This window comes from Bacillus rossius, chromosome 16, assembly GCF_032445375.1.
Source record: "Bacillus rossius redtenbacheri isolate Brsri chromosome 16, Brsri_v3, whole genome shotgun sequence".
Lineage (NCBI taxonomy): Eukaryota > Metazoa > Arthropoda > Insecta > Phasmatodea > Bacillidae > Bacillus > Bacillus rossius.
The window spans coordinates 37,257,809-37,281,026 of record NC_086343.1 but is presented as its reverse complement, the minus strand read 5'-3'; the positions used below and the strand labels follow the sequence as shown (position 1 = coordinate 37,281,026).

General features: G+C 43.1%; 1 long non-coding RNA gene across 1 annotated transcript; it reads right to left on the bottom strand.

Moving 5' to 3' along the window:
• Positions 1 to 16,601: 16,601 nt before the first annotated feature.
• Positions 16,602 to 22,040, bottom strand: LOC134539905 (uncharacterized). Its single transcript, XR_010076361.1, has 2 exons — positions 21,577 to 22,040; positions 16,602 to 21,484 (listed from the first exon to the last, which is right to left on the bottom strand). It is a non-coding gene; the product is annotated as an uncharacterized LOC134539905 (long non-coding RNA).
• Positions 22,041 to 23,218: the final 1,178 nt, after the last annotated feature.

The following is a 23,218-nucleotide window of genomic DNA, read 5'->3' as shown; positions in this document are numbered from 1 at the left end:
TCTTATGCACATCGATGCATCGTTGTTGCACCGATACCTTTACTTTCTGCCGCTCTGCAGGACCTTTACATGTCTCCAAGTGATGCTTCAAATTAGCATTTCTTGTAAATTGCTTGCGACATTTGTTACAGCCAAACATTTTACGATAAGGGTTCTTAGCGCATTCTCTCCTCTCGTGTCGTCGAGCATTGCTGTTGTTTGAGAAAATCTTGTCACAGTAACAGCACTCATGTTCGTTAGTTGTTGTTGAATCACCATCCATTGAAGTTTCCATCGAGGGCGAAACGAAGTTCAACGAGTTTTCCTGCGTAGTCAGCACCACCGGCATTAAAGTCTCTCCTGCTGACGGTATCGCGACTGTTGAAATCTCCTCTTTTGATGACGGGATCTGCACCTTCTCCGCCGTAGCTGACGTCAGGGTTCCCGTAGACGATGGTGCGTCGTCCATCAAGTTCAGCGTTTTAGATGGTAAAGATGCCATCGAAGTCTCAAGAACAAGCAATTACACGACTTATGCACCAGAAGAAACAAACTAGGTGATCCGTACACCGTCGACGTCAGTAACAACTGAGCGTCCTGCTGTCTAGGACTCGCTTATATACATGCACCGGTTGGAATAATATGCTAGTCAAATCAAGAACCAATTACTATAATACTCGAGTCAAAACATCATTTAAAAAAGAAGCACACCAAAATAAGGTAACACATTTGGAAGCAAATTCGACAAATGAAATGGTCACACAATACACGCACGTGCAGCTTTCATCACAAAGTTAACATTTACATTCCATTCAAGCGAAGTATCAAGCCAACGCCACATCATCATATTAACATCCTATTGGTCATACTATCCTCAAAATTTCACAGTCTTATAAATCACACTAGTTATAGAAGGACTTATAGTTTATAACACACATCATTTCAGACATTGATCGTTAACAAATTCAAATTTAAAAATGTAAAATGTAAGTACTTGTTAAATTGAAGAACCAGGTACGTAAATATTTTATATACTTTATGTACACTGTAGGCGTCAAGAGCTTGAAAGTACTTACGTAAGAATGATATTTAATAAAACTCATATTAAATTGTATATTTATTTCCAATAATATACATCTGATCAAAAAAAGCGGGTTTTATTCTATAAACCCTGCATATCGTAGTTCATGTTTCTTTGAGGATGTACAAATTTTGAACATATCGCGAACCAAGTAGAAGTTTTAGCCTATTCACCAATCATTTGGATTGACTCTCGATGAGCAATTTGGTCTCGCGTGCTACGGCTTCCATCATCTTTACATTTATGTTATTAATAGTCTTAAAATCTTCACTATCACAGACGTATAAGACATCATCACCGTAGCTACCAGTTATAATACCAGGAGCCGCATCAATATCACTCATTTTATGATATCGTCTCCGCATTTCTGTTGTCAGAGACGTACCACAATCTACGATCGTGTAAGCTTTACAATAGTCTCTATTGTTTTCTAGACATGGTTAGCTCCATTCCCATTTTCTGTAAAAGCTAGTGTGTCCAGTTTTACTATTTAAACCTTCAACCCATCATCCCAAACAAAATTAAATCATCGTAGTATATAGAAAAAAAAATCAACAAAGTTCCTTTCATTTAATCTTAGGAACCGCTTCATCCTTTACACCTTTAGTATAGTTTCTTGAGCCCAAGTGTCTTTCATTATATACCATGCAGTGTTTTTCAAGAGATGTGGTATACTACCAGTTCTACATACAAATCCATCCTATCATTGATTTGTTTACACATTAGAAAAAAAACCACGTTATTTTTACGTGTTTTATTAAATTACCACTTCGACTAAAATAATTAACACACATAGTAATTTCTACAAAGGACACTTTACCCAAGATATTTTAACCATCATCTCTGAAAACAACCATGTCCCATCTATATTACGTAGTAAACGAGGGTTAGAGGAGATGGGACAAACAAGTGCTAGTCACTCATAGGGTAAGAACCATGTGTGTTCAATACCTATCACAGTCAATGAAGCATATATGTATTTCTCTTACCTCATGTAGAAAAATATCTTCCAATGCATACGAATTTAAACTTATTCACGTACGACTAGTCAAAAGTACATAAATTCAAGCATGTCAACCGAAAAAAAAAATCTCAAGGATAGAGGCAGAGACTTCTCGATCGAGACACGCCTACCATCACCTGCAAATGAACATTGACCCCTCGCGCGGGAGTTGCAAGCTTGCAGAATGCTGCGACACTCATATGTTTTGCTCGAGACATGCATACATCACGTCGCTAGCCTTCCAACTCAGTGCACGTAAAACTCCAGTGAAATCGTAATCAAGCACATGTAAAGTACTTGACGGAACCACTTCAAAGTATACATCACCGAACCAGAGAGAAAATCAGCCTACGAATGTATATCTTGCTACCTACAAAAATAAATGTGTAGCACATATACGAGAGGAGTCGATTCCTACATACCATACTCAAAACTCTGATAATTATAAGCAGCAAAATATTTTAAATCAAGACCTTAGCCAGTATACATTTAATTTCCCATGTTGTAAAAATTCATGTTAGTAATCAGCTACGAAGGAGTGAGTAACTTGGATGAAGAACCGCTTTCCAAGTATCCAGAATCTTACTGTTACAGCCAGTGCACCAGCTTACTCCAAAGTGTGGTCAATTGATAAACATTCTTTAATTTTTTAATATCACCCCCGTAGTGTCCACCAATATATGACAGGTTACGATTTAAGACCATAAATTTCCCACAAGTCTGTTAGTTTTATTTCGGGAAGTAATAAATTATTTCTCAGAAATAATAAATCAAGTTCCTAGTCAGATTTGCTCTAATGTTACGGCATTACCTGTACCTGCACTTTACCAAAATATCTCCCATAAATAATCTTAAGAATGCAGATGGCATACTCAGTCAAAAATAATTTTAGCAAAAAAAAAACTGTCTTCATCATCATTGGTAAAACAAAATAATACACTCAAACAAGACAAAACGAACATTACAAACCTAACCAAGATTACGTGTCACATGTAGTTTATTACATTAAGTTATAACGATGTAGGTTAGAGAAGAATGAATAAAAAAATTCTTTAATTCTATAATTTATTTAAAATTGTACATTTATACACAATAAAATCTGACACTATATATATTTTTTACATTTCTCAGTCCACACGACATTCATTTTTATTAAAATAAATTATTAAAGTTCGTATTAAGAGTGACAAAATACAAATAATTCATACAGATCACGATACATCAGTTCAGGAGTGTAACACCTTAGAGGGCCAGAAATTATGCTAGAAACCCGCCTTTACAAAATTTATAATGTTTTTTCAAGTAAAATTTTCGTGTAACCTGTACACCGCACTTCTCACACAGAAATTTTACACGGTCAAGATTTCTTCTGCAGCTATGCTTTTCATGGATGCGTGTACTTCGTAGTCGTTCAAATCGTTTACCACAGTAGCAGCACTGATACAGATATTCATCACAATTACCATCGCTGCCCCGCTGTACAACTTGCAAATGAACTTTGCTTTTACAATGCCTAATAAAATTACTTTTGTTTGTGAAATGTACACCACATGGGTCACACGGAAATGTCACACGATTAACGTTTCTTCTACAGACATGATTTTCATGTCTTCTTGCATGTTGACGGTATTTAAAACTTTTGCCACAGTAACAGCACCGATGTTCGTTAGTCGTTCTTGAATCACCAGTCATTGAAGTTTCCATCGAGGACGAAACGAAGTTCGTAGAGTTTTCCTGTGTAGCCAGCACCTCCGGCATTAAAGTCTCTTCTGCTGACGATATCGCGACTGTTGAAGTCTCCTCTTGCGATGACGTCGTCGTTGCCGACGGGATCTGCACCTTCTCCACCGTAGCTGACGTCAGGGTCCCCGTAGACGATGGTACATCATCCAGCAAGTTCGTCGTTTTAGATGGTAAAGATGCCATCGAGTTCACAAGAACAGGTAATTACGCGTCTTTTGCACCAGAAGAATCAAACTAGGTGATCCTTACACCGTCGTCGCCAGTAACAAACTGAGCGACCTGCTGTCTAAGACTCGCTTAAATATCAGCGTCCGCTTGTATAATACGCAAGTCAATACATCACCCAATGCTATTACCAAAAAAAATTAGGAATTTCAAGGAATAAAAGTTTAAATTATATATTGAAACAACTAATCACACATCCTACATACACGGTTCATTTAGACTTAATAGAGGAGCAAGAGTCTGTAATCAATGGAACTCTCACAACCCAAAAAAAATTTAAAGTAGGTACCCGAATTTAAATATTATTATGTAGAGCTACACATAACATCCAACTGACTCCAAATGACTACAACACATGACTAAAATAATTTATACGATACCAAGTTAGGTCCAAAGTCAATTTTTTTTGTACCTCTCATCTACAGTTCAGAGGACCTTCAGTGTTGATATAGCTACAGCCAAGACATGTCCAGTACCATACATCTTCAAAGCCTTCAAAGTCGATCCTTGTTAAGCCTTACGACAAAAGTCTCCGAAACAAGAGTCCTACTCTACAAGTTTACTATACAATTTTATGCCTTTTCATAGCACACATCGATAAATATCTTCATAAATAACCCAAAATATTATCAGACCACTAGCATTCGATTTATGCACCAACATATCCATCAACACAAGTCCATTCTACATTAAGCTCCTCACTTATTTTCATCAGTCTACTCGGCTACACTCAGCACACAAAAACCAAAAGAAGTCAATTAACAACCTAGTATTTATGTACATTCGGTCATTTAACATGAGGTGCCCACCATATTGAAATTTAAGCACCATCTTAGATATTTGTATTTATTGACTTATTAGTTCGGGAAAAATTCCAAAATTCACCGAAAAAATCACACATTATTTTACATATTGAATCGAAAATTGCTTCGATCTATGGACGAAGCTGAAAATAAATTTTAATTTAAATATCAGAAAAGTGTCAGGTTCGAGAAATAAAACACCTCAAGTTCTTTTACAAACATAATATTTATTACACAATTTCTATCCTACTACAGAATCACTTGCGAAAGCCAGCAATCTTATAAACATTTAGCCCTGCATAGACGTGCAACGACTACTTCTTAGCTCCAACAGCTCTAAATGCTCCAACAGCTCCAAATGCTCCAACAGCTCCAACAGCTCCAAATGCTCCAACTGCCTTTTCTTTCAACAGCTCCAATGATATTGGGCTACAATGCGACGAGTCTAAGAGACTACGAGGATACAAGGCTACGAGGATACAAGGCTACGAGTCTAAAAGGATCTAGATGGTTCCGAGTTATACATAGCTGCGAGACTGCATGACTAAAAGACCGCATGGCTACGAAACTACATGTCTATGAAGCTACCTGGATACAAGTCTACTCGGCTCCAACACGCAATGTACACACAGTACACACAGGAAACTGAACGTATACACAGTACACACAGGAAACGGAACATACACACAGTACACACACACACACACATGAAAACGGAACGTACACACAGTACACACAGGAAACGGAACGTATACACAGTACACACAGGAAACAAAACGTACACATACAGTAGCGGAAACACAGGCTTAGTTGGAAATCAGAATACAAGAAATAAAAACATTAAATTTTTTTTAGTTTCAATATTTAATTTATTTCTCAACATTACACAAATACAAGTAAAAGAAGCCATTAGTGTATGTAGCAAGCTTTCCTCAGTTCTTTGAGTATGACGGATATTTCATCGATGCACGAATATTTTCCTGCACAAAGCGAGCCATGTAGAAGTCTTAGCCCGTCAACCAATATGTTGGGATCTTTCCATGAGCTACAATCAATCTCTTCTGCTACGTTCATCTTCCTATTATGTTTATAATAAATATTATTATCCCTGGTGTCTTCTGTTTCAACACCAACTACAAGGTCACTTTCGACATCAAGCCAGTGATTATCACAAACTTGATTAGGATAATTTATTTTATTATGTCGTTTCCATTGTTGTGATCCCAGGCCACCATCACTGTATTTGCTCTTGACCGCTTTAGGTGCTTCAGCACAGTACTCAATCATGTCAGCATCACAAGCTTGATCAGAATAATTCATTTTATTACGTCGTTTCCATCGTTTTGGTCTCAAGACACCATCACAGTCTTCGCTCTTGTATGATTTAAGTGCTTCAGCACAGTACTCATTCATATCAGCATCAGAAGATTGATAAAGATAATTTATTTTATTTCGACGCTTCCACCATTTTGGTCTTAGGCCGCCATCACAGTCTTCGATCTTGACCGCTTTAGGTGCTTCAGCACAGTACTCAATCATGTCAGCCTTAATTGTGACAGCACAGTCATCGATCATGTCAACCTCAGATGTGTCACCACAATCTTCAATCATGTCAGCTTCAGATGTTTCATCACAGTCTTCGGTCTTGTCAACTTCAGGTGGTTCTCCATCTTTCACATTTTCATGGAGACGACTAGATATTGGTGTAAATATCTTTTCATTTCTAATGAGGTTGCTACTTTCTTCGTTTGTTTTTAATTTTAAATTATTGTTTTGATCTATATCAATATTTTTAGCATTAGCTTTTTTACATTCTTCATAATCATTATTGTCGTCTAATATTCTGCCTTCGTTCCTCTTCCACGATGTTGGAATACAGTATTCGTTATCTTTATTCATTTTAGTTGTACAGTTCTTGCAATGTCTATCCAAGTAATATCTTCTACCAAAGGATTTATGACACTGACTGCAATTAAATGATTTTTGACAAGGACCCAAACTACACTCGCTTCTCTCGTGACGTTTAGCATTCTTTCTCAAGGTAAACACCTTGCTGCAGTATCTACAGTGATGCCGGTTTGATACAGCTACAGGCAACGAATCAGGGTACATGTTAGCTTCTGCAACTAATGGCAGATGAAAACTAAGAGTTGTAAATTAAACCATTACTTAAATAGAATTTTTTAAATTATTTCGTCAGCGAGAGTTAAGTTATCTCATACAAAAGTACTGGTTGTAAGTAGTTCTACTTTTCATCAACAGATGACTCCACATGTTGCTAGCTGGTAAATAATATTTATTTCTTTTATGCGGGATGCGGGATGCTCACTAACGATCTGTTGAAAAAGGTGTGCTTCCCTAGATCTCAAGAGGAAGAACATCGACCTTATTTAAAAATTAGTGAATAACATCATGGCCTAGCGAGAATCACAAGATAACCTATTCACATATTAGTAACCATCATGTATCAGTTGTCTGTATAAGCAGTCTCTGTTGTCTGTATAAGCAGTCATTGTTTTGTGTGGGATGCGGGATGCTCCCTAACGATCGCAACAGAAGGAGGGCTTCGCTACAACTCAAGGGGAAGGGAAATCATCGTGTATGATAGCGTTTCCCAGTTGTTTCATGGCGTAGTAATCGTCTGATTAATGAATTTTTTTGTCTGATGTCCACCTGATAAAAATAATTAAGTGATGATTTGATAATATGAATTCGGAAATTTATACGAAACTCTGAATAAAATTACCTGTCTTAGACATCAAGGACAATGCAGCTTGTCTTACATGTTAATGCTTCTTAGCTGTCTCAAAGCACATTATTTGTCTGAGTAAGGTTATTTTTCTAATCCACCTGATAAAAATATTGTAAGTGTCAATTTATTAGCAGAATTTTACTAATTAAATGTAACTCTGAATAAAATGACATGACTCATTAGGTAAAAATTCCTTCATGAAGAGATCGATTTCTCACAAATAAGCAGGAGCATTCGGAGAAAACCTCCATCATATTGACAAGGATCATCAGAAGCACACGGAGAAAACCACCATAATATTGACAAGAATAATCAGAAGCACACGGAGAAAACCTCCATAATATTCACAAGAATAATCAGAAGCACACGGAGAAAACAACCACACGTTTTCTTTGATATCATAAAATTAAAGGAAAATAAAATTTAAAAATAAAAATAAATTAATAAAAAATTTAAAATAAAAACAAAAAATGCATAAATATATTCTGCTAGCTTGTGAACTTCTCATTGTTGAGCAAAGATAGAGTTCTAGTACAAGCCGTCGTGGCAGACGTGCCGGGGGCGGCGTCGTGGTGCCGGTGTGTGGTCAGCGGCTGGTAGGGCCAGCGCACTGGACCTGGTGATCGTGGCCGACTGGGCCAGCGTGCGCGCCGCCCCGGTTGCCGTCGTGGCAGACGTGCCGGGGGCGGCGTCTTGGCGCCTGGGCGGGTTCAGCGGCTGATAGGGTCAGCGCACTGGACCTGGTGATCGTGGCCGACTGGGCCAGCGTGCGCGCCGCCCCGGTTGCCGTCGTGGCAGGCGTGCCGGGGGCGGCGTCGTGGTGCCGGTGTGTGGTCAGCGGCTGGTAGGGCCAGCGCACTGGACCTGGTGATCGTGGCCGACTGGGCCAACGTGCGCGCCGCCCCGGTTGCAGTCGTGGCAGGCGTGCCGGGGGCGGCGTCGTGGCGCCTCCTAGCTCCGGCAACAGCTCCACCCGGGTGGTGCTCGCGGCGGCCGCAGTTGGTAGGGCCCGAGCACCTGTCCCGGGTCGTCCCACGCCGAACATCTGGGGGTCGACTCGTCGAGGTGGCCTTGCGGCTGACAGGCTCCGCGCCCTGTTCCCAGGTCATAGTCGGCCAGGCGAACTGGAGGTCTGTGGGCCCGTCGGGGTCGTTCCGCGGGCTCGCTGGCGGGTTCGCTTGTCCCCAGTCGATGTCCCGGTCCGCGGAGGTCCTCCTTCGGCGGCGGTTGACAGTTCGTGGACTGGTACGGGGTCCGTTCCCGTTCGGGTATGGCGGCTGATGCTGAGGCGGCGATCTCCGAGTCGGTCTCTCCGGGTTGCGTGACGATCGGCGTTGGCCCGTCATCGTTGCATGCATCGGATTGACCTATGCTGTGCGACAGCTCGGCGATCTCCACGGCCTCTTCGTCCTTGCCCCGTGGGTAGTATTGCGGTGGGGGGCTCTCGTACACCACGCTCCCCTCCCAAGGTACCACTGCTGTCTCCGATGCGTCCTCGTGGACCTCTTCCGGCTCGTCTGGCACGTCGTGGGCGGGGTCGCCCCCGGTGTCCCCCATGGCCGTGCTAAGTGCGTAATCGTCGAGGTACGTGGGCGGGCGCCGCCACCGCCGTGGTTGTGGCCTTGCCTCGTCGTCTGACGCGGCCTCTGCGGGTGATGTCACGGGCGTGTCCGCGGGTTCAACGCGGGGCCTGTTGGACGTGGTGTTCGTGAACACCAGGGTGCGGTATGGGCGCGGTTCGGGTCGGCTCCTAGTGGGGGTCGCTTCTGGCGAGTCGTCCTCTTCCTCGACTACGTCGCTCTCCGGCGTACGGCGTCCGTTTTCGTCCGGAGTGGGGGGTCCTGCGTCTCCGTCTGGGTTCCTCTCCCCAGGTAGGGCGGTGAGCCGGATGTCGTCCCTGTGCACCTTCTTCAGGCGCCGTCCCTCCGTGCGGACTAAGTACGTCGTCCTGCCTAGTCGTCGCCGTACCGTGTATGGCCCACCCCAGCGCGGGGCCAGTCCCGCGCAATAGTTGCGGGGTGCGGCTGAAAGTGGGTGTAGTCGCGCGAACACCTGATCGCCGACCTGCACGGCGGGTGGAGGATGATCTGTGGTTGGGGTGATCCGGTTGGCGTACCTCTCCTGTCTACGTCTTGCCTCGTCGTGCAGTCACCCGTCGTTGGTCACGTTCCTCCGTCGTCTCGTCGGGGTGTGGAGTGCCGTGTGTGGCCCATTCTCCCGGTAAGGGCAGGTTGTGGCCCTGTATCATTTCGGCCGGTGTGCGGCCAGTTGCGGCGTTGGTGCGGCGTCGTACACAGAAGAGGGCGTCAGCCACGTGCAGGTCCCACTGCGTGTGGTCCGCCCCCAGCCGGATCCGGAGCTGTGCCTTCAGTTCCTGGTTCCGGCGCTCTGTCGGGTTCGCTCTCGGGTGGTAGGCGGGCGTCGTGTGGTGCTCGATCTGGTGTTCGTCGCACCAGCCCTTCCAATGTCGCCCCAGGAACTGACTGGCGTTGTCCGTCAACACCGACTGGGGGTATCCCCAACGTGACAGGAATTCCCTGGTCAGCAGGCTGATGATGGTAGGTGTGCGCACGTTCCCGCATGGATACGCCTCCGTCCACCGCGTGAAGAGGTCTGTCACGACGAGGAGGAAGCGTTTGCCGCGCGGCGTGCGGGGGTAGGGGCCCATTACGTCTAAGGCTATCGTTTGGAAGGCGGTGGTGGGTTCCCTGGGTCGTTGTTGCTCCTCGCCGTCACGCCGCCTCGCTTTCCTCGCCTGACAGACCTCGCATTCGCGCACGTACGTACATAGTACGTGACGCGGGGCCAGTGGTAGTGCCGGGTGACTTCTCGTCGTGTCTGATCGGTCCCCGGGTGTCCAGCGAGGTCGTGGTCGTGGAAGAACCGAAGGACCGCTTCTCGGGCTTCCGTCGGGACGTAGGTCCTCCAGTCTTCCTGGTGTCCGGGTGTGTGAGTCTGAATCAGGCTGTCTTGCACGCGCCACGCCTCATGTCCGGCGGTCGCTTGCTGGCGGCGTCTTGCCGCGTCTATTGACGTTTCCTGTGCTCGACGTACCCGGTCTTGGACGTCGGCCACGGTGTTGGGTGGGTCTTCGTCCCCGTCCGCGTCGGCCGTGATGCGCGCGCATGCCGAGTCGTGCGATGCGTGTCCGTGTGGTGTGTCCGGGGGTAGAATCTCCTCCCAGTCGTCCTCGTCCGTCAGCTCTGTTCGGTCGTCGGGTTCCCGCGACAGTAAGTAGGGGAGTTGGTTCTCCGTGCCGGGAACGTGCTCGACGTCGAAGTCGAACGACTGGAGGAATAGCGCCCATCGTATGAGTTTGCCTTTCCGCCCCTGCATCGTACGCAGCCAGGTGAGGCAGCTGTTGTCCGTCCTCAGTGTGAAGCACTTCCCCTCCAGGTGGGGCCGGTACTTCTTCATGGCCCAGACTACGGCTAGGCACTCTTGCTCGTTGCTGTGGTACCGGCGTTCGGCCGGTCCGAGCTTTGCGCTAGCGTAGTCGATGACCTCGCGGACCCCGTTCGGGTCCGTGTGGAAGAGCACCGCGCCCACACCGAGTGCGCTGGCGTCGGTCTGGAGGTAGAGGCGGCGTCCGGGGTCTACTCGTGTGAGGGTGTGACAGCGAGTGAAGGCGGCTTTTATTTCTTCAAAGGCGCGTTGCGCGGGTTCGCCCCAATGGTACCGTGCCCGTGGTGACAGGAGGTCGGTCAGCGGTGCGATGGTACGGGAGAAGTCGGGAATGTACCCCCTGAGCCAGTTCACTAGGCCGATAAACCGTTGGAGTTGCTTCCTCGTCCGCGGTGGTGCCGCCTCAGCGATCTTGCGCTAGTGAACGGGTTGGGGTCGGTTGCCAGCCGCACTTACTAGGTGGCCCAGGAATTCGACCTCCTGGGTCCCTATATGACACTTGTGGTGTGCGGCCGTGAGATGGTGTGTGGCTAAGCGTTCTAGGACCAGCGCCAGGTGTCTGGCGTGGTCCTCCCATGTCTCGGAGAAGACGATCACGTCGTCGAGGTACGCGATCGCAAACCGGCCCAGGTACCCCTCCAACACTCGGGTCATCATTCCCTGGAACGTGGCCGGTGCGCACTTTAGCCCAAAAGGCATGGCGCGAAATTGAAACTTCCGCCCGTCTGGTTATCGTGAACGCGGTTTTCCCCCTGTCTTCCGCCCGTATGGGCACTTGCCAATACCCAGCCTTCAGGTCGAGCGTACTGAAGACTTTCGCGCGGCCGAGTCCGGCTACGGCGGCGTCGACGCTGATTTGAGGTGGGGGTGAGCTAATCGTGATCGCGTTTAGCGGCCGAAAGTCGACGCAGAAGCGTAGCGAACCGTCTTTCTTTGGGGCTAATATACGCAAGCATTGTAATGACTGTTGGACGGTTCGACTACCCCGTCGCGAAGCATGTCCGCCACTTGCTCCCGGAACCCGTAGCCTCTCGGGGCCTCGTGTACTGGGTTGTCGTGGGTGGTCGGGATGTGGTGTTCGGTGATGGTGGTGCGCTTCAGTGGGTCGGCTACCGCGAAGACGTCCTGCCTTTCTGCCAACACGCGTTCCACTGCTGCTCGGTACTCGTGGGGGACGTTGTGGCGGAACTGGTCTAAGGTTACTTTCTCCCCCTGACTCTCGGGGGTAGTGCCTATGGCGTACACCGTGAGCCGCTCGCGGGTGCCAATGTAAACTCGTCTGGGTTTCATTTCGATCACCGCATCTTGTCTCGCTAACCATGGTTGGCCTAGTACTATCCCTTCGTGTAAGTCCTCTACCACTAGGGCGGTTACCGTGGTGACGTCGTCCCGAATGCGTACCTCGAGTTCGGCTTGCCCCACTGTCCTTCCCGGTTGCGTGCTGGTTGCTAACCGTAACTCGGCTTGGTGGGGCTGCAGCGCGCCGGGGGGTACCAGGTGGGGGGCCACAAACACGTGGCTCGCGCCCGTGTCTACCAGGGCCGCCGTGGGTTGTCCGTTGACTTCCACGGGGATGCGGAGTAGGCCGTCGCGGGGACGGACTAGCTGGTTTAGTTGCGGTGTGGCTATTTCCGCGGTGGGTGTGGGTTGGCTCGGTTTGCTCGGAGGCGCGGGTTTTACCGCCGTGCCCCCGGGTGGGCGTTTCCCGACGTGTTGGTGACGTGTGGTGTTTGCCGGCGTGGGCAGTAGACATGCCAGTGGCGGGTACCTGCGGGGCAGCCCAACTGGCATCGCGGTAGTGGGGGTTCCTGCTGTGTCGATGACCCATCGGGCCTACCAGGTGGTGGTGCGTCCTCGATGGCTCGTCGCGGGCGGTCGGGTGGGTAGCCCCCTGCTTCCCGGTTCTGGACGCTGGCTATTCTCTGACCCAATGGGCGTCTGGCCAGGTCCCGGTCGGTGTTCGGGGGGTCGTAGTGTCGCAGTCCCCGGATGTTCCGTTCCGTGTCTATGGCTTGTCGGACGTAGTCCTCAACTTCCTCTGCGCGGTAACACCGCATGAACGGTTGCAGTTCATTGTGTAGGAGGGTGGTAATGGTTGCGAGCGCGGTGGCTGGCGCGGCGCCGGGTGCTACTCGATTGAACAGTTGCATTTTCTTGGCCAGAAACTGCTCGACGGGTTCGCCGTCGCGTTGGCGTTCGCCATAGAACTGTGTCATGCATTGGACAAGTGCGTGTTCCGTGTCAAATCGGCGGTTGAACGACATGGCAAACTCCTCCCAGGGCATGCCGAAGCGTCCCTAGGTGTTCCACCATTGGCGGGCGGTCCCCTTCAGCTGTTCGCTCGCTCGCCCCGACCACTCATCGGTCGGTATTCCGGACCGTGCCAGTCTGACCTCGCAGTGTGTTAGGAAGTCTCTGGGTACTTCGTGCCCTATTCCGCTGAACTCGGGTAGTGCTAACTTCCCTGTGTAGCACGGGTTGCGTGTATGCATCCCCGTGTTTGGTCCGGTGATTGCGCTTGGTGGTGGGATGTATTTGGGTGCCGGATTGGTCCGCGCACTCGTGAGGCCCATAGTCGGTAGTATGCCTCCCAGTGTGACGTTAGCTTGTGCCTCCGTCTTAAGCGGTGCCCATGACCACGGTAATTGGGTGTGCGGCTCGCCGAGTAATGTCTCGCTCCAGGGCTTGCCCCAGGTCTGCTCAGTGACGTTGTCCCGGGTGTTCGCGCATTGGCATTTCCTGTACCACGGCAGTGATCCCGTCAATAATTCTATTTCCCTTGGTAATAGGCAACGCGTGCACACGAGGTCTGTAGGTGGTGCCTGCATGTTGAGTTGTATGTTGTACGTTCAAGTTCGCCGTCTGTGACGGGCTGTTTGTAGTCTGGGCGCGTGTTGTAGCGCGCGGGTTTGAGATCGGCGGCGGGCAGGTGCCCGGACAGCCGCACAAAGAGGAGGCGAAAACGGTCCGCGCGGAGTGCGGGTATCAGGATGGTTGCCCGAAGCGGAGAGCGTGAAGCGGGGTGACGAGGTGGGGGTAGGTGCCCGGACAGCCGCACAAAGAGGAGGCGAAAACGGTCCGTGCGGAGTGGGGGTGGTGACGTCGCTCCGTTGCTCGCCTCGCCGTGATGACGTGCGGGGTGGGGGTGGTTGGAGTGTCCTTTGTCCGCTCGCCTCGTCGCGCCGGTCTGTCTGGCCTTCGACCCTTCCTGTGTCCAAAATGGCCGTTTCGTGTCTCCGCTGTCGCCTGTTGGTGAATTTATTTCGAAAATGTCCAGAAGTAAAAAAAAAAATTTTTCACGTTATTTTCTGCCCCACGCAGCGGGCGCCAAATGCCGTCGTCCGGGGTCTCGGGCTCGAGTCCCGGTGTGGCTCCTAGTGGGAAAAGGCGGTTCTTGATCTGTGTTGTCCGGGTGGGCGCCAGACTAGCTCGTTTCTAGTCGTGAATTTGGGGTCGTGGATGTATGTGCCCCTGCGTGGCCCACTAGGGCCGGCGGCGGTGTTGCGTGAGATGATTTTAAATAAGAGACGTGGAGTTGAGGTGGCGGTGTCGTACCTTTTATTCAGAGGAGCGAGTCGTACACAATACAACACTCTACAGAGGTCCCCGGGGGGTTTTACTTGTTATTCCGTGGCGCCGTATTGTTTGTGTTCCGCGTTACGTGGCCTCGGATGCTGTTATGTCTCAGACGTCTCACTGGGTACGCAGGTAACGTAATTTCGTAACACAAAGGCGGGACACAAAATACACTGAATTAAGGGGGCGCGTACAGGTTACGTGGCACTCGTTACTCGGGTAACGTAAGTTAGCAATACAAAATACGGGATACAAAATTACACTGAATTAAGGGGGTGCGCACAAGTTAAGTGGCACTCGTTACTCGGGTAACGTAAGTTAGCAATACAAAACACGGGATACAAAAATACACTGGATTAAGGGGGCGCGCACAAGTTACGTGGCACTCGTTACTCGGGTAACGTAAGTTAGCAGTACAAAATACGGGATACAAAAATACACTGAATTAAGGGGCGGGCGATTGGAGACGGCCAATCCCGTATGCAAATGTCTCGGCGCGGGTGTTGTGCCCACTGTGGTGAAACACGCACCGTAATTAAGTTTGTCCAAGTTCCCTTGCGGGTTTGTGGTCAGCGCCGTGCGCGTGACCTTAAACAAAGTTCTGTACGTTGCGGGAGACGGCCCGTGCCGTATGCTGAAGAGTAGCCCCGCTGACCAAGTGTGGTGCGGGGTGTCCTTAAGTTGATGCGGCCGGATTAGGTCCGGGACCGAAAAAAGGGACCGGGTACTCACGGAGAGGTTAAGTAATAAAAGGGGTTTGGTTAATTAGTGACTATATTTACCGGACGTTACTTTCAATGTAGACAAAGGATGTTGCCTCTCCGTGGGACGTAGGTCCGCCCCGGTCCATGAGCTGCGCTGAACTGCCGAACTGGCATGGCCTCTCTCGCGCCAGGCGTGACCTCATTACGCTAGACTCCAAACGGGTGTGTCTGGAAGAGATTTTATTGTCGCTAAAATCCTCATTTAATGTTTCAGGAGGAATGGGTACGGTTCTTCTCTTGTCTACTCAGGTTTCCGCGGCTTTGTCTTTAATTGCTGTTCGGGTCGCCTGACTCGGGTGGGCCATGGCCAGGGGTGTGTTCCGTTAGCGGGAGCGTATACTGGCGGGTGCAGGTCGGGCTCTGGGGTGGTCGTCGGCCAGACGACGTCAGTGTAATAAATATTATGTTTGTAAAAGAACTTGAGGTGTTTTATTTCTCGAACCTGACACTTTTCTGATATTTAAATTAAAATTTATTTTCAGCTTCGTCCATAGATCGAAGCAATTTTCGATTCAATATGTAAAATAATGTGTGATTTTTTCGGTGAATTTTGGAATTTTTCCCGAACTAATAAGTCAATAAATACAAATATCTAAGATGGTGCTTAAATTTCAATATGGTGGGCACCTCATGTTAAATGACCGAATGTACATAAATACTAGGTTGTTAATTGACTTCTTTTGGTTTTTGTGTGCTGAGTGTAGCCGAGTAGACTGATGAAAATAAGTGAGGAGCTTAATGTAGAATGGACTTGTGTTGATGGATATGTTGGTGCATAAATCGAATGCTAGTGGTCTGATAATATTTTGGGTTATTTATGAAGATATTTATCGATGTGTGCTATGAAAAGGCATAAAATTGTATAGTAAACTTGTAGAGTAGGACTCTTGTTTCGGAGACTTTTGTCGTAAGGCTTAACAAGGATCGACTTTGAAGGCTTTGAAGATGTATGGTACTGGACATGTCTTGGCTGTAGCTATATCAACACTGTGACATATTGTTTTGACTGAAAGGTATTCATCTGCTATAGCATCCTACATAACCTCAATGTGTGGCATTGGAAGTTACCCAAGGACACTATAACACATGAAAGTTTCAGATATGTCGGATCGTTTACATTTGCTGTACTATGTTATTATGTATTAACGAAAGGATTAGTATAAATTACTATAGAGACATGAGAATATATTGCCCTTTATAACCAAACATAATATGTTAAAAGGAATTAAAACTTATTGGAATAAACCACTGGGAACAAATAACACAAATATCAGATTGGTGCTGGTTGTAATTATAGGCCTTTGTAAAAAACAACAATGTAAACAAACATCAATAAAACAATTAACATATTAACAAAATATTACTGAGTATTATATATTAAGTAACGAGCTCGTGAACAACTAGGTACGTACCAAGTATTTATATTTGATTTAAGTAAAAACAGGTTAAGTTTATCAACAAATATTATTAAAAAAAATAATTCATCAAACAAATATTAAATTATTGAAGTCTTCTTATAATTATTTCTTCATAATGAAAATTAATTGCCGGAAATGTTCCAAAGTGTAGAAATCAATATTATTTCGTTGATTCAAGTTCAATAGTAGAAACTTGCATGATGATCACGTAGAAGTTTAAAACAGTTACATAACCTTAATATAATAATAATGATAATAATGAAATTTCTGGCCTTTGTTTTGAAGAGGTTAATTCCCAAAAATGAATTTAGGTTCCTGGAACACCAAAGCCAGGATGAGGCCCATGACTCGAACCGCTATGGAATGAAACCACAAAAATATTAACCTCCAAACATAACAAATAATTATCATGGGATACACTTTTCCCACAGACGAAACATTTACTCACCCAAAACGGCGGGTAACAGATAAGTTATTACATTTTGTGGTGGTTTTTACATCCGCACCAAAAAATTACATGCCAAATGGCCGAAAAGAAATTGAAAAGGGCAAGGTAAGTCTTTTTCGTTAGACACGACAGAAATCATAGAGTTTACAATAAGTAGAATTATACAAACAAAACAAAATATTCATAGAACCAGTATTGTAGTAGTGTTTCCCTTACACATTTGATTATAATAGAAACAAACACATTTAAGACATTATTAATTAAATAGCTACACAAAACTTTAACATTAAAACAATGAAATATGTAAAGATAACATTAAAACAATGAAATATGTAAAGATAAATAAATATTAAATACAATCTTTGCATAAAAATATTAAAATTTATTTAACATGAAAGATTAAAAAAAAGAAATGTGAATAAATTAATTACCTACTCATAAAATCACGAGTGCCATACCTAGAAACGGCACACACTCCTCCCCTCAAAACAGACGCTACCATCTAAAAAAAATTTTTTTTTTTTAAAGTTGCCATCAAAAACAATTCAATTTACCCAAAAAAAAAAAAAAAAAAAAGAGACATAAGAATTAATGATGTTAAAAAGGAAAGACTATATTAAATATAGAAATCAAAAATAAATCATTATACTGCTGAAGAAACAAACAGCACAGACACGAGCATAAAACCCCTATATATTTACTGAGAAACAACAAAATATTCTCCTTATAAACTCCATACTCAATGAGGAATATACACCTCTTCATACAATAATTAAAACAAAATGGGGACTACTCACCCCTTCATATTAAAAAAAAATTATTTAAATGCTCGCTCAATAAAATTATAGAACACTTGGTCTCGACATCAACATCAATTAGCTGAACGTAGGATGCTCACATACCTGCGAGAGAAAAATCTCAAAGCTAAAGTGTAAATTAATCGAAGATCAGACTACCGAAATACAAAATATTTTTAATGTGTGATTGTAGAACAAACAGGACAGAATGGTGGTACAAGTACCCAGGACAGCCAGTTACATACTACAACAAAAGAGGACAAAACCTCGTATAAAATGCCCGTCGGCTTATAAAGAAAAATGGGGACTATACACCCCTGCATAAATCCTGGTCACTAAGATCCTGATCATACGATACCGCTCTGAACACTGCAGTTCATACAACACCTCATGATAAAATTTAAAAAAGTTTCAAAATAGAAGAATACCTAATCAAAGTTTAACAAAACTTAATTGACAATACCGATCAAATACGAAAGAAATTTGAGCCACAAAAAAAAGAAAACAAAATTCTAAAATGCTTATTCAAAACGACAACACAAAATTGAAAATTAAAAAAAATTAAGAAAATGGCCGTCCAAAGATGAATGACTAAGTCCCATACCCTAGACACTCAAAAATAATTTAGCACCTGCAAAAGCAAGCTTGACCCCTAACACAAAATATATAATGAATAAAGTTACGATTCAGCAAAGGTGAAGTGAATAATAATAATAAAAAAAGACTGCCTGAAATTTATTGAAAGGAAAATTTTTGAGAAGAAATCAAAGTTGAAACCATACCTTACAATGAAGAATGTGTCACTATAAGACAATCCCACCAAGCAGAGCTCCACTACACGAAATTCACCAGAGATGGCTGAAACGGTGAGTCGCAGCAACACCGAGCCGAAGCCGCAACCACCCTAGCGAACTCCATGCAGCAGACACCCCACCGGAAAGATGTCATACAGCAACAACCTAGTACACAAAATTAAAACAAAAGGAACATCTAAATTCAAAACCAAAAACTTGCAAAACAAAATAATTGAAAAAATAATTAAGTTGATGACACTACACTGTGTAATGTGTGGAACACATGTGAAACAGCTGTATCGTGTGGAGAGATGTACAAGACACACAACACCTACATGAACTAACAACACATAACCTATAAAACAGAAATTTCAAAAAAAGTATATGTTTTCGATGACCAGACTAGAAATAAAACGGATATATTAAAATGTTATTTTAAAAGATGACCCTAGCAAGACAAACAAAATAGAAAAGCAATGAATCAAAGCTAGCACTCAAAAAAAAAATATTAATTATTATTTAAAAACAAATAAACTCACAAAACATATTAATCTAAATTTAAACTATTATTAAAAATGAGTGATTGGATCTTCCATGGCAGATATATGGTTTGATAAAAAAAAAGACTGAGGCCTGCAAAAAAAAAATGAAAAGTGCTGGTGAAGCCTAAACACTTCTCAACAGGACTTGGCACTGGCTCACTGGCTCTGGCTCAGAGGACCTGCCTAAAATAAAAAGTTGACCAAAGTCGACAACACAATTAAAACACAACCCAAATATCGTCTGGAAGTCACTTACTCCCAGAATAGAAAATTACATACATACAATACATTAAAACTATAAAACTTTTTAATAGTGCTTAAAGAAAAGATTCAAAAGAGAAAACGACAAAATTCTAACAAGAAAACCACTGACCTTTTACTGCATCTTACTGAAACAAAATAATTAAAACAAAACAAAGCAAAATAGTGAAATTTAAATGAAAAAAATTAATAGGCTCAAGAGAAAAAATTTAAATGATGATCCAACACAATTTAAGACAAAAAGAATATATTACCCAAATACTTGATTCAAAAGTAAATATACTGCAAATTAGATACTTATAAAACAATACCATAACCTCAATTATTAAACTGTGCAATGAAAAGCACTAGAACACACATTAAATGAACATAATAGGGAAACGGCAAAATGTCTCTGAAAAGAAATCAATATCTAAAATACATACCCAAGATGACCTATAACAAAACATGGGCAGAAGAAACAACATAAGAGATTATTAAAACAACCTGCTATAAAAAGAACTTATTAAATGATGGCAACAAAAACTAAAAATACCTATCATGGTTAGGTAACGAAAAACGTGCCCCAAATGGTGATACACGAAAAGTAAACAAAACAACCTCAATTAAAAAAAATTCCCTGAAGTAACAACAGTAAACCACAGACCACTCAACACATGAAAATCTGCAAAATAAGATTTAAAAAAATTAAAGTATCATGAAAACGGGAAATAATATTCAAAAAATTCTCTGAACAAACAAAACTTGCATCAATATTTAAACTGAAATACCATTTAGAATTATGTTAATAAAGAATATGCAAATAATATTATCTATCATTAAAACAATTACAGTTTTGTACTTTAAAATATTAGCTAAGAGATTACAAAAAAAATAGTTTACCAATATTAAAAATACTATTAAAATTCATAAAAAGAATTAGGTCTTTAAGATTGCAAAAGGTAAGAGATATCACACAAAAGAGAATGTTTATGAGTTATTTTACACAACAAAATAATTAAGGTTATAAAATCTTAAAATTAAAATTATGATTTAGTTTCTTCACAATTATATATAAAACAAAATAATAACATAGTAAACAGCAAACCCAAGCTCTGCTACCATTTTTGTGACATATTGTTTTGACTGAAAGGTATTCATCTGCTATAGCATCCTACATAACCTCAATGTGTGGCATTGGAAGTTACCCAAGGACACTATAACACATGAAAGTTTCAGATATGTCGGATCGTTTACATTTGCTGTACTATGTTATTATGTATTAACGAAAGGATTAGTATAAATTACTATAGAGACATGAGAATATATTGCCCTTTATAACCAAACATAACATGTTAAAAGGAATTAAAACTTATTGGAATAAACCACTGGGAACAAATAACACAAATATCAGATTGGTGCTGGTTGTAATTATAGGCCTTTGTAAAAAACAACAATGTAAACAAACATCAATAAAACAATTAACATATTAACAAAATATTACTGAGTATTATATATTAAGTAACGAGCTCGTGAACAACTAGGTACGTACCAAGTATTTATATTTGATTTAAGTAAAAACAGGTTAAGTTTATCAACAAATATTATTAAAAAAAATAATTCATCAAACAAATATTAAATTATTGAAGTCTTCTTATAATTATTTCTTCATAATGAAAATTAATTGCCGGAAATGTTCCAAAGTGTAGAAATCAATATTATTTCGTTGATTCAAGTTCAATAGTAGAAACTTGCATGATGATCACGTAGAAGTTTAAAACAGTTACATAACCTTAATATAATAATAATGATAATAATGAAATTTCTGGCCTTTGTTTTGAAGAGGTTAATTCCCAAAAATGAATTTAGGTTCCTGGAACACCAAAGCCAGGATGAGGCCCATGACTCGAACCGCTATGGAATGAAACCACAAAAATATTAACCTCCAAACATAACAAATAATTATCATGGGATACACTTTTCCCACAGACGAAACATTTACTCACCCAAAACGGCGGTAACAGATAAGTTATTACATTTTGTGGTGGTTTTTACATCCGCACCAAAAAATTACATGCCAAATGGCCGAAAAGAAATTGAAAAGGGCAAGGTAAGTCTTTTTCGTTAGACACGACAGAAATCATAGAGTTTACAATAAGTAGAATTATACAAACAAAACAAAATATTCATAGAACCAGTATTGTAGTAGTGTTTCCCTTACACATTTGATTATAATAGAAACAAACACATTTAAGACATTATTAATTAAATAGCTACACAAAACTTTAACATTAAAACAATGAAATATGTAAAGATAACATTAAAACAATGAAATATGTAAAGATAAATAAATATTAAATACAATCTTTGCATAAAAATATTAAAATTTATTTAACATGAAAGATTAAAAAAAAGAAATGTGAATAAATTAATTACCTACTCATAAAATCACGAGTGCCATACCTAGAAACGGCACAACACTGAAGGTCCTCTGAACTGTAGATGAGAGGTACAAAAAAAATTGACTTTGGACCTAACCTGGTATCGTATAAATTATTTTAGTCATGTGTTGTAGTCATTTGGAGTCAGTTGGATGTTATGTGTAGCTCTACATAATAATATTTAAATTCGGGTACCTACTTTAAATTTTTTTTGGGTTGTGAGAGTTCCATTGATTACAGACTCTTGCTCCTCTATTAAGTCTAAATGAACCGTGTATGTAGGATGTGTGATTAGTTGTTTCAATATATAATTTAAACTTTTATTCCTTGAAATTCCTAATTTTTTTTTAGTAATAGCATTGGGTGATGTATTGACTTGCGTATTATACAAGCGGACGCTGATATTTAAGCGAGTCTTAGACAGCAGGTCGCTCAGTTTGTTACTGGCGACGACGGTGTAAGGATCACCTAGTTTGATTCTTCTGGTGCAAAAGACGCGTAATTACCTGTTCTTGTGAACTCGATGGCATCTTTACCATCTAAAACGACGAACTTGCTGGATGATGTACCATCGTCTACGGGGACCCTGACGTCAGCTACGGTGGAGAAGGTGTAGATCCCGTCGGCAACGACGACGTCATCGCAAGAGGAGACTTCAACAGTCGCGATATCGTCAGCAGAAGAGACTTTAATGCCGGAGGTGCTGGCTACACAGGAAAACTCTACGAACTTCGTTTCGTCCTCGATGGAAACTTCAATGACTGGTGATTCAAGAACGACTAACGAACATCGGTGCTGTTACTGTGGCAAAAGTTTTAAATACCGTCAACATGCAAGAAGACATGAAAATCATGTCTGTAGAAGAAACGTTAATCGTGTGACATTTCCGTGTGACCCATGTGGTGTACATTTCACAAACAAAAGTAATTTTATTAGGCATTGTAAAAGCAAAGTTCATTTGCAAGTTGTACAGCGGGGCAGCGATGGTAATTGTGATGAATATCTGTATCAGTGCTGCTACTGTGGTAAACGATTTGAACGACTACGAAGTACACGCATCCATGAAAAGCATAGCTGCAGAAGAAATCTTGACCGTGTAAAATTTCTGTGTGAGAAGTGCGGTGTACAGGTTACACGAAAATTTTACTTGAAAAAACATTATAAATTTTGTAAAGGCGGGTTTCTAGCATAATTTCTGGCCCTCTAA